Source organism: Bos indicus x Bos taurus, chromosome 19, assembly GCF_003369695.1.
Source record: "Bos indicus x Bos taurus breed Angus x Brahman F1 hybrid chromosome 19, Bos_hybrid_MaternalHap_v2.0, whole genome shotgun sequence".
NCBI classification, from domain to species: domain Eukaryota; kingdom Metazoa; phylum Chordata; class Mammalia; order Artiodactyla; family Bovidae; genus Bos; species Bos indicus x Bos taurus.
The window spans coordinates 7,111,852-7,123,466 of record NC_040094.1 but is presented as its reverse complement, the minus strand read 5'-3'; the positions used below and the strand labels follow the sequence as shown (position 1 = coordinate 7,123,466).

The following is an 11,615-nucleotide window of genomic DNA, read 5'->3' as shown; positions in this document are numbered from 1 at the left end:
TTAGAAATGTCCTGTTTGGGGCCTCACTCAGTGTAAGCAAGCTTTCACATTGGATTTACCAGGATCAGGTTAACTAGAAAATCCCTCATTAGTTCCTAAAAATAGCATCAGTAATTGTGTGAATGAGTAAGGAAAGTTTTTGCCAAATAAGTAAACAAATACAAGGATGACTCTACACTGAAGTCAGATATAAACTTGAAAGCTGAGATATTATTCAAATGGATTGCTTCAAAGTGTCCAGATATTTAGTGCTAAGTACATTAGTTATTTAGTTGTAACTAAATAATTATTCATTTATTATTTGCATTTTTCCAGGATTCTTTGGGTGGTGGGCCTCCTGTAGGCTCTGCAATGGCTTTACCTAATAAGAAACACATATTTATTGAACACTTAATTTGTATTCTATTCTTATATACTTTTTATAGGTTTATTTTTTATTCAATACTCATAAGTAATCCAACAAGTAGATGTCAGACAGTGTTGATATACAAATGAAGAGATTAAGTGACTTGTTTGGGGAAGTCACCATTTGGAAATAGGTGAAACTAGAACCAAAGCCTGTTTAAAGATTACCTCCTAATTCCTGTGCATTATCGTTTCTGTGTTCAGATGATATGCACTCTTTCTGTTGCTCATAGGAATTTACAGTCACAACAGAATAAACTCTGGGTTTGGACAAGCTGGTTTTGCCAGAAAAAACATACAATCACCTTCCCACAGAACCTCTGTAGTGACCCATTGATGAGAATAGGATCAGTTCAAGAAACTGTTTGGAAACATTTTTATTCACTTAAAAACTTTGATGTTCACGACGTGGGTGGGTGGTGGGAAAGGGAGCCATTTGCCAAGCAGAACTGAGGTCAAACTAGAACTATTTATCTTAATGAACTTATCTTATGGAACAGTGCAAAGAACAGATCTCTTGCTTTCTTTCTTTAGATAGAAATTTTAAAGTCTTGTTTCACAAAGGTAACTTTCTGTCTCCTTCTTGTTTACTTAAATAAACTACATAGGAAACAGGCATTATTGTCTTTGTGAAGGCAATTGTAAAACTTGGTAAAACTAAAGACCCTAAGATAGCACATGGCCAAAGGATGAAAACGCATTTTCTTTCCTCCTTCTCACTGAGGGCTCCAAGTCCACTTTGAACTCCAACGGACTACAGAGCCTGGTCAGTAAGTTTGCCATTGGCATCTCTGGATGACTTCTAACTTGAGGGGTTCCGTGATCTCAGCGGGGCCTCTCTCCTCTGATTTATTTCTATTTATTTTCTAAGGTAAACTTAGTTTGGAAAATTTTCTTTACAGTTCTGATATGACTTGTTCTTTCTTTCTAGGGTTACAGGGTAAGGTTTTGGATCGTTTCCACAACAAAATTAACATTTCTGACTCTTCACTCTTGTGCAATGAAAGCAACCATAAACTGAAAATCAGAAAATCTGAGTTTTTTTTTAATTTAAATTTATTTATTTATTTTAGATTTTATTTTTTTTTTCAATATTGTAAATTTTATTTTATTTTTAAACTTTACATAATTGTATTAGTTTTGCCAAATATCAAAATGAATCTGCCACAGGTATACATGTGTTCCCCATCCTGAACCCTCCTCCCTCCTGCCTCCCATACCATCCCTCTGAATCGTCCCAGTGCACTAGTCCCAAGCATCCAGTATCGTGCATCGAACCTGGACTGATATCTTGTTTGATACATAATATTTTACATGTTTCAATGCCATTCTCCCAAATCTTCCCACCCTCTCCCTCTCCCACAGAGTCCATAAGACTGTTCTATACATCAGTGTCTCTTTTGCTGTCTCGTACACAGGGTTATTGTTACCATCTTTCTAAATTCCATATATATGCGTTAGTATACTGTATTTATGTTTTTCCTTCTGGCTTACTTCACTCTGTATAACAGGCTCCAGTTTCATCCACCTCATTAGAACTGATTCAAATGTATTCTTTTTAATGGCTGAGTAATACTCCATTGTGTATATGTACCACAGCTTTCTTATCCATTCATCTGCTGATGGACATCTAGGTTGCTTCCATGTCCTGGCTATTATAAACAGTGCTGCAATGAACATTGGGGTACATGTGTCTCTTTCCCTTCTGGTTTCCTCAGTGTGTATGCCCAGCAGTGGGATTGCTGGATCATAAGGCAGTTCTATTTCCAGTTTTTCAAGGAATCTCCACACTGTTCTCCATAGTGGCTGTACTAGTTTGCATTCCCACCAACAGTGTAAGAGGGTTCCCCTTTCTCCACACCCTCTCCAGCATTTATTATTTGTAGACTTTTGGATCTCAGCCATTCTGACTGGTGTGAAATGGTACCTCATAGTGGTTTTGATTTGCATTTCTCTGATAATGAGTGATGTTGAGCATCTTTTCATGTGTTTGTTAGCCATCTGTATGTCTTCTTTGGAGAAATGTCTATTTAGTTCTTTGGCCCATTTTTTGATTGGGTCATTTATTTTTCTGGAGTTAAGCTGTAGGAGTTGCTTGTATATTTTTGAGATTAGTTGTTTGTCAGTTGCTTCATTTGCTATTATTTTCTCCCATTCTGAAGGCTGCCTTTTCACCTTGCTAATAGTTTCCTTTGATGTGCAGAGGCCTTTAAGGTTAATTAGGTCCCATTTGTTTATTTTTGCTTTTATTTCCAATATTCTGGGAGGTGGGTAATAGAGGATCCTGCTGTGATGTATGTCAGAGAGTGTTTTGCCTATGTTCTCCTCTAGGAGTTTTATAGTTTCCAAGAAGAAGATATAACAATTATAAATATATATGCACCCAACATGGGAGCAACGCAGTATGTAAAACAAATGCTAACAAGTATGAAAGGAAACATTAACAATAACACAATAATAGTGGGAGACTTTAATACCCCACTCACACCTATGGATAGATCAACTAAACAGAAAATTAACAAGGAAACACAAACTTTAAATGATACAATAGACCAGTTAGACCTAATTGATATCTATAGGACATTTCATCCCAAAACAATGAATTTCACCTTTTTCTCAAGCGCACATAGAACCTTCTCCAGGATAGATCACATCCTCGGCCATAAAGCTAGCCTTGGTAAATTCAAAAAAATAGAAATCATTCCAAGCATCTTTTCTGACTACAATGCAGTAATATTAGATCTCAACTACAGGAGAAAAACTATTAAAAATTCCAACATATGGAGGCTGAACAACACTCTGCTGAATAACCAACAAATCACAGAAGAAATCAAGAAAGAAATAAAAATTTGCACAGAAACAAATGAAAATGAAAACACAACAACCCAAAACCTGTGGGACATGGTAAATTTACTTTAATTAGAGGCTAATTACTTTACAATATTGTATTGGTTTTGCCATACATCAACATGAATGAGTTTGAAGCTTTTTTCCTCTTTGTGGCCTTGGGCAAGACACCCAACCTCTGAGTCCCATCTGTCAGATTTCAGGGTCCTGTCTTGTAGATTCTTTACTATTCTTTTCTTTCTATTTTAAAAATCCTATTTGGGCTTCTATAATTTCCCATATCGTTATCAGAGAACATAGATGAGACGACTAAGGGAAAGAGCTAACAAAACTACCCAAGCTCTCATGGTATGACTGATGGGCAATCCCAGGGATGAGTCTCTTTGGGGACAGGAAGCAAGTACTTCTGTGTCTGCAAGGTTTGGGGACATAGAATTTTTCAAGTTGGAGAAGCAATTGGGATCCCCAAGAACTGCCCAGAAAGTGTCACATGGAGTGTGCACTTCTTCAGTGCTTCTCTCATCCCAGGAATCCAGGAAGAGTAGCTCTCCTGCCGTGTGACTTGTACTAAAGCAGTAGATTCCTATATAAGCACCCAGTTCAGAACAGAGAAAAGAATTAGTCTACTTAGTTAGTCTCTTTCTGAAATTCCTTTTTATTTTCTTTGAGTTTGCAATTTTACCACTGTCAAATATATTCTGTATACCAGTGAGGAGTTGGATTACCTGCTTTAGAATTGCACGGAGTACTTATAAAAAGTACTGGTTTCAGGGCTCTACCCTAGACCTACTGTGTTCCTGCATCAGGATATTTGTGCATGTGTGTGTATGTTGGTAGATTTGGAATCTGTATTTTTTATTCATACCCCAAATGAAGTTTGAGATCTTCTGCTCAACACTAATATAACAAACTATTGAGTGCATGAGCCGACACCTCTCTGATTAATACCATCAATGGTTCCACTTCATTGAAGAGTCACCTTCAGCTTAGATCAAATTACAGATATCTGTACAATAGACTATTTCATGTGACTCTCACCTATTGGTTCTTTTGGATACTCAGGATGCTATTTACTCATTTTTCCTGAAACTTCAAGCATCACCTGCTCCCCTGATAAATCTTCCACCATCTTAGGACCAGGCGGAGTTGAGTTCCTTACACTGTATCCCTATACTGCTCTATGCTAGGTTTTCTCAACCTAGGCTCTTTGGACATTTGCGGCTGGATAGCTCTTTGCTGTGGGAGGCTGTCTTGTTTATTGATGAATCTTAGCAGCATTCTTTGCTCTACCCAGGAGATGCCAGTAGCAGTTCCCGAGTTGTGAGAACCGGAAATGTCTTCAGGCACCACCAAATGTCTCTTGAGGAGCAAAGCTGTACCTGGTTGTGGGCACTGCCCTAGACTTACAAACATCACAGCCCGAGCCAAGTCATGTGGGAAGTTGCTGCTCGTTTATCTCCTCTGAGATCCCGAGTTCCAGAGTCGGGGTTTTGCCTAGTGTATCCTTGTGTCCCCAGTGCCAATGCATAGCACCTTAAACCTAAAAAATTAAAAAAAAAAAAAAGTCTATTTATTTGTCAGGCCTTCACTGTTGTCTCTTGTTGTGTCATGAGGGATCTTTCGTGTGGCGCGTGGACTCCAGAATGTGAGGGCTTCAGCAGTTGCCGAGCACAGGCTTCGTTGCTCCGAGGCATGTGAGAGCTTATCTCCCCAACCAGGGATCTCAGCTGCGTCCCCTGCAGGTCCCCTGCAGCTGAGCAGGTGGGTTGTTAAGCACTGGGCCTCCAGGGAAGTCCCCTTAGCAAAACTTGACTGACGCACTGGGTGTCAGAAGAGTTACATTTTAGCTTATCTTGGTGGGCTCTATGTTTCAGATATGGCGACGCTGGACAAACCAGTTAGCATCCCTGTGCCTCAGTTTCCCTCACTTGTAACCCTCAGCCTTGTGCCTTTGCGTTCCCCATGGATGGAATGAGAACAGGTCTGTAAAAGTGAAAAGTGGAGAAGGAAGCCTGCTGAAGGCAATGTGAGGAAGACAGGGTGCTCTCATGTTTTCTCCAGACACAAAGCTTGGGGAGTACTGAAAATTCAGGTTATGCAAACAGTACAGTGCCCTGTACCAATATCTGGAGGAGATCTTTAATCTGGAGCATTATAAACACGAGGAGCTTTGTTAAAATGAACAGACTGTGGAAACCTTAAAGGCTCAACTCCCTGCCCCAGATAGGCCTTGTGGGTCAAATAAGGACCCAGCCGGGCCTGAGGGGGGCCCTCTCTGCCCAAGTCCGGTCCAGTGTTCTCTGGCCTCCAGGGGCTGTCCAAACCTTTCCTTAGCCCCATTCTGTTCTGTTCTGTGCTGGGGCTCCCTTGTTTCCTGGCCTTGAATGTCAGTGCAGGAAGTTACCAGGTTTTACATCTGTAATGGCACAGAATACGTGGCATTAATAAGGGAGCCTCTTGACTCTTTATAAAGATTTTTTCCTCTAGTACAGCCTATGGAATTCCTCTCCAGTTATTTATTACCTTCAGGAAGGGTCTCCCCCCACTCTGTCTCTCTTTCTTTGCCTACCTACTTTATGACTTCCTTTACATCCTGGGCATTCCATCGCTGTGGCCTCTGTGCTGTCCCAGCACTGTGGTGGGCTGGTTTATATACCTCCCTCCCTTTTTTAACAGAATGAATTAGTTTCCACGTTGAGTTCAGCTGAGAAAAACCTCTGCTGCATGGAAACATAGGCTCTGATACTTGTGTGTGTGTGTCTGTGTCTGTGTGTGTGTGTGTGTATGCCACCATCAACTCCCCTCTAGCTGCGGTTGGCCAAATCTTTTCCATTAATTATTTCACATCCCAAACATGAAGGCTACAAGCATTCACAAATTGTAAAACTACACAGACATGTCAAAAAGTCCTGAATGCATATACTGTCAGGGCTACAAGAGAGCTTGGTTACCATTTAATCTAGCTCTTCCATTTGAAGTTTGTGACTACTGAAGCCTGACTTCCTCAGAGTATTTTCTTTGCAGTCTGACCATTTTAAAAAACTACCCTGAATCATTCTGTTCCTCTTTAAATTTATCACAGATAATCTCTATATTCAAACTGTTTATGTACTTCATGATCCTTCTCTAAGCTTAAAATAATAATTTCCTTTCAATACAGGGCTTGGAGATATCTCCTCTGAAAGAAGTGGTAGGTGTTTCTAAAATGGTGAGGTCTATGTATTTTTACAGTAACACATGGTTTAGAGCAATGAACAGGATGTTTTTCCCATTGTCGTCATTGTTCAGTCCCTAAGCAGACTCTTTGTGACCCCATAGACTAAAAGCATGCCAGGTTTCCCTGTCCTTCACTAGCTCCTGGAGTTAAATCAAAGTCATGTCCATTGAGTCGGTGATGCCATCCAACCATCTCATCCTCTGTCATCCCTTTCTCCTTCTGCCTTCAATCTTTCCCAGCATCATGTCTTTTCCAATGAGACAGCTCTTCGTATCAGGTGGCCAAAGTATTGGAGCTTCAGCTATGGCATCAGTCCTTCCAATAAATATTCAGGGTTGATTTCCTTTTGGATTGACTGGTTTTATCCTTGCAGCCCAAGGGACTCTCAAGAGTCTTCTCCAGCACCACAATTAGAAAAGCATCAATTCTTTGTCCCTCAGCCTTCTTTGCAGCCTAAATCTCACATCTGTAAGTGACTACAGGAAACACTATAGCTTTGAGTCTATGGGCCTTTGTCTGCAATGTGATGTCTCTGCTGTTTAATATGCTGTCTGGGTTTGTTATAGCTTTTCTTCCAAGGAGTAAGCATCTTTTAATTTTGTGACTGCAGTCACTGTCTGCAGTGATTTTTGAGCTCAAGAAAATAAATATGTCACTGTTTCCACTTTTCCCCGTCTCAGTCAGTTCAGTTGCTCAATTGTGTCTGACTCTTTGTGACCACATGGACTGCAGCATGCCAGGCTTCCCTGTCGTTCACCAACTCCTGGAGCCTGCTCAAACTCATGTCCATCGAGTCGGTGATGCCATCCCACCATCTCATCCTCTGTCATTCCCTTCTCCTCCTGCCCTCAATCTTTCCCAAAATCAGGGTCTTTTCCAAGGAGTCAGTTCTTTGCATCAGGTGGCCAAAGTATTGGAGTTTCAGTTTCAGCATCAGTCCTTCCAATCAATATTGAGGACTGATTTTCTTGAAGATGGACTGGTTGGACCTTCTTGCAAGACTCTCAAGAGTCTTCTTCAGCACTCAGCTTTCTTTATAGTCCACCTTTCACATCCATACATCACTACTGGAAAAACCATAGCTTCGAATAGATGGACATTTGTTGGCAAAATAATGTCTGCTTTTTAATATGCCATCTAGGTTTGTCGTAGGTTTTCTTCCAAGGAGCAAGCATCTTTTAATTTCATGGCTGCAGTCACCATCTGCAGTGATTTTGGAACCCCCCAAAATAAAGTCTGTCACTATTTCCACTGTTTCCCCATCTATTTGCCATGAAGAGATGGGATGGGATGCCACACACCTGCTACTAGGTTATCTGAAGAGCTCATGGACAGTTTTGGGGTTTTATTTTTTTAAAAAGGAATAAGCAGTCTGTTTTATTGAGTGCCCAGAGTAGGATCCATGGGTATTGAGGATCTCTGGGAACTTGTAGATTTCCTTCTCTGTTCTTTTTGTCCTGCTTCCATAGCCTCACGAGCTGCTGCTTCTTGTGGAAATAGATCTTGACCTTCTTCTTCCTCTTCTGCTCCAGGGTGGCTGTAACTGCCTGGTTCTCCACCCAGCCTCCTGAGCCAGGTGCCCTAGGTAGGGAAACTTCTGCATAAGGTTCAGACGCACGACTCAGAGAGCAGCAGGAACATCATCCACTTTTTTTCATGGAGTACTGGGATCCCTCAAATGCCCCGAGGCAGTCCAGAGCAGCCTGGCCTCGTGTGGTCCTGGGGGCAACATGCCTGTGGGCAGAGACAGCAGGCTTTCTCAGTGGGGCATGCGAAGACATTGCTGCCCCTGCCAAGCAGGCGGGGTGGTGGCCACAGATGGCAGTGCCTGTGGACTCATCTCATGAGCGGGAAACTTGAACATGAGTGGGAAAAATCCTCATCACTGGCCTCCTGGACAGCTTGATTGAAAAGCTTGACAGCCTAAGATCCCAATGTTATTCATTGCTGATCAAGAATAGTGTGTCCGTGGGAATTTCAGAGGTAAAAATTACAATGAGGAGGGAGAGACTGGTATAGGATTTCGAACTTTTTTTGAGCACCCACCTTGAAGAAAAAGCTGAGAATTAATAGTCCTCTCCCTGCCCTGTACACTGTTCCAAACTCATTCTACCGAAAAATTCTTCACGTTTATGGTTTTATTTTTCATTTTTCTTTTTTAAATTTATTTTAATTGGAGGCTAATTACTTTACAATATTGTATTGTTTTTACCATACATCAACATGAATCCAGCACGGGTGTACATGTGTTCCCAATCCTGAATCCCCCTCCCAAAAATTACATTTTAATTTAGGTCTTTAAGAAAGAAGTTGGTTCCTTTTAAACTTTTCAGAGTAGTCTGAGAAATGCTATATCAATGCATCTGAGGAAAAAATAGGAAAACAAGATTTTTTACAGTTGTGTTTTTCAATCAATACTTAAAATAGTGACCAGAAGCAAAAACTCACTGGTGCATCCCCAAGCAGGATTCTAGGCCAGTCAGATTCATCTTCCCCGCCCCTCCCCAAGCTGTGGACTCCACGCCGCCTCTGCAGGCCCCTAGAACAGATAAATAATGTAGGACGAAATGAGCAGACTTATGATGGGCTTCACTGGTGGCCAGATGGTAAAGAATCTGCCTGCAATGCCTGAGACCTGAGTTTTATCCCAGGGTTGGGAAGATCCTCTAAAGAAGGGAATGGCTACCCACTCCAGTATTCTTGCCTGGAGAATTCCGTGGACAGAGGAGCCTGGCAGGCTACAGTCCATGGGGTCGCAAAGAGTCAGACATGACTGAGCGACTTTCATTCACTTCGCTTCACTTCATGATGGCATAGAGCATCAGGAAGAAACTATCCACCACTGTGGCAAAGAGGCCTCTGGATTCCTGAGAGATGTGAGCTGTGAGTGTGGAGTTTGCAGTCAGTAGAGAGAAATGAATCCCTCTCCCCTGTCCCACTCAACCCCCTTTGCCCTCCCCTCCCAGGGCCTTTGACAAAGGGATGCTGCTGCCCTTTCAGCTGATTTCCCTCCTCTCTCCGTTGCACAGCCAACCAGTCACAAATCTGGGGAAGTAACCAGGGAACTGCTCCATACAGACCAAGCAGAAGTGAAGAGACTAAATTTCTCACTAGAAACCCAGTCCCATCCCCTTGTATCTACATGAAGTCTGCATGACATGCACATAGGAGGAGATCTCATCTGTATCCAGATGCCTTAGGAATAATTCCTCCTGAATGAGTTTCTTCTCCCTGTTCCCTCACACTCTGTGAAAATTATCACAGAACAATGATGGTTGGGAATTGGAATGGGCCAAGAATTGGCAAGCAGTAAATGTCATGTCACAGCAGACATTGACAAAGGTCCCATGTGAGTCTCAGCTGGCATCACTGGGGATAGAGTTAACACGGATGGGACAGATTTTGCATAAATGATATAATTTTTTTTTCAAGAACAATTTGACTTATTTAAATCAAAATTAACAAAAAAGCTCCAATTCACCTATGACACCCAATCCAAACACAAATCTGTCCTCTGGATCTATGAGCTTGCTGTCTTTTGCTAAATAAGTACTTAAAAGAACAAGATTACCACCATCCACAATCATGATTACTTTTTAAAAGAGAGACCACTTTAGAACAAAAACAACAAACAGGACATATCCTCTCCACACTGGTTTTAATTTTCATATTTTTTCAGTGCGTCTCTCCAAATCAGCTCAGGTCAGTTCAGTCGCTCAGTTGTGTCCTACTCTTTGCGACCCCATGGACTGCAGCACGCCAGACTTCTTGGTTCATCACCAACTCATGGAGCTTGCTCAAACTCCATAGAGTCCATAGAGTCACTGATGCCATCCAACCATCTCATCCTCTGTCAACCCCTTCTCTTGCCTTCAACCTTATCCAGCATCAGGGTCTTTTTCAGTGAGTCGGTTCTTCCCATCAGGTGGCCAAAGTATCGGAGTTCCAGTTTCAGCACCAGTCCTTCCAATGAATATTCAGGACTGAGTTCCTTTCAGATTGACTGGTTTGATCTCCTTGCAGTCCAAGGGACTCTCAAGAGCCTTCTCAATGCCACAGTTTAAAAGCATCAATTTTACACCACTCAGCTTTCTTTATGGACCAACTCTCTCATCCATACATGACTACTGGAAAAATCATGGCTTTGGCTAGACTGATCCTTGTCAGCCAAGTAATATCTCTGCTTTTAATATGCTGTCTAGGTTTGACACAGCTTTTTCCCAAGGAGCAAGTGTCTTTGAATTTTTGGCTGCAGTCACCATCTACAGTGATTTTGGAGCCCAAGAAAAGAAAGTCTGTCACTGTTTCCATTGTTTCCCCATCTATTTGCCATGAAGTGATGGGACTGGATGCCATGATCTTCGTTTCTTGAATGTTGAGTTTTAAGCCAGCTTTTTCACTCTCCTCTTTTACTTTCATCAAGAGGCTCTTTATTTCCTCTTTACTTTCTGCCATAAAGTTGGTGTCATCTGCATATTTAAGGTTATTGATATTTCACCTGGCAATATTGATTCCAGCTTTTGCTTCATCCAGCCTGGCATTTTGCATGATGTACTCTGCATATAAGTTAAATAAGCAAGGTGATAATAAATAGCTTTGATGTGCTCCTTTCCCAATTTGGAACCAGTCTGTTGCTCTATGTCCAGTTCTGTTGTTTTTTGACCTGCATACAGATTTCTCGGGAGGCATGTAAGGTGGTCTGGTATTTGCATCTCTTTAAGAATTTTCCACAATTTGTTGTGATCTACCCAGTCAAAGGCTTAGTCAGTGAAGCAGAAGTAGGTGTTTTTCTGGAACTCTTTTAATTTTTCTATGATTGTACTGATGTTGGCAATTTGATCTCTGGTTTCTCTCCCTTTTCTAAATCCTGTTTGCATATCTGGAAGTTCTTGGTTTATGTACTGTTGAAGCCTATTTGGAGAATTTTGATCATGACCTTGCTAGCATGTGAAATAAGTGCAATTGTGCAGCAGTGTGAACATTCTTTGGCATTGCCTTTCTTTGGCATTGGAATTAAAACTAACTTTTTCCAGTTCTGTGACCACTGCTGAGTTTTCCAAATTTGCTGGCATATTGAGTGCAGCACATTAAGAGCATGGTCTTATAGGATTTGAAATACCTCAGCTGGAATTCAATCACCTCCACT

The 11,615-nt window shown here is 41.5% G+C and overlaps 1 non-coding gene across 1 annotated transcript; it reads right to left on the bottom strand.

Moving 5' to 3' along the window:
* Window positions 1-8,277: 8,277 nt before the first annotated feature.
* On the bottom strand, window positions 8,278-8,362 carry LOC113878630. The gene has a single exon (XR_003507056.1). It is a non-coding gene; the product is annotated as a small nucleolar RNA Z195/SNORD33/SNORD32 family (small nucleolar RNA).
* Window positions 8,363-11,615: the final 3,253 nt, after the last annotated feature.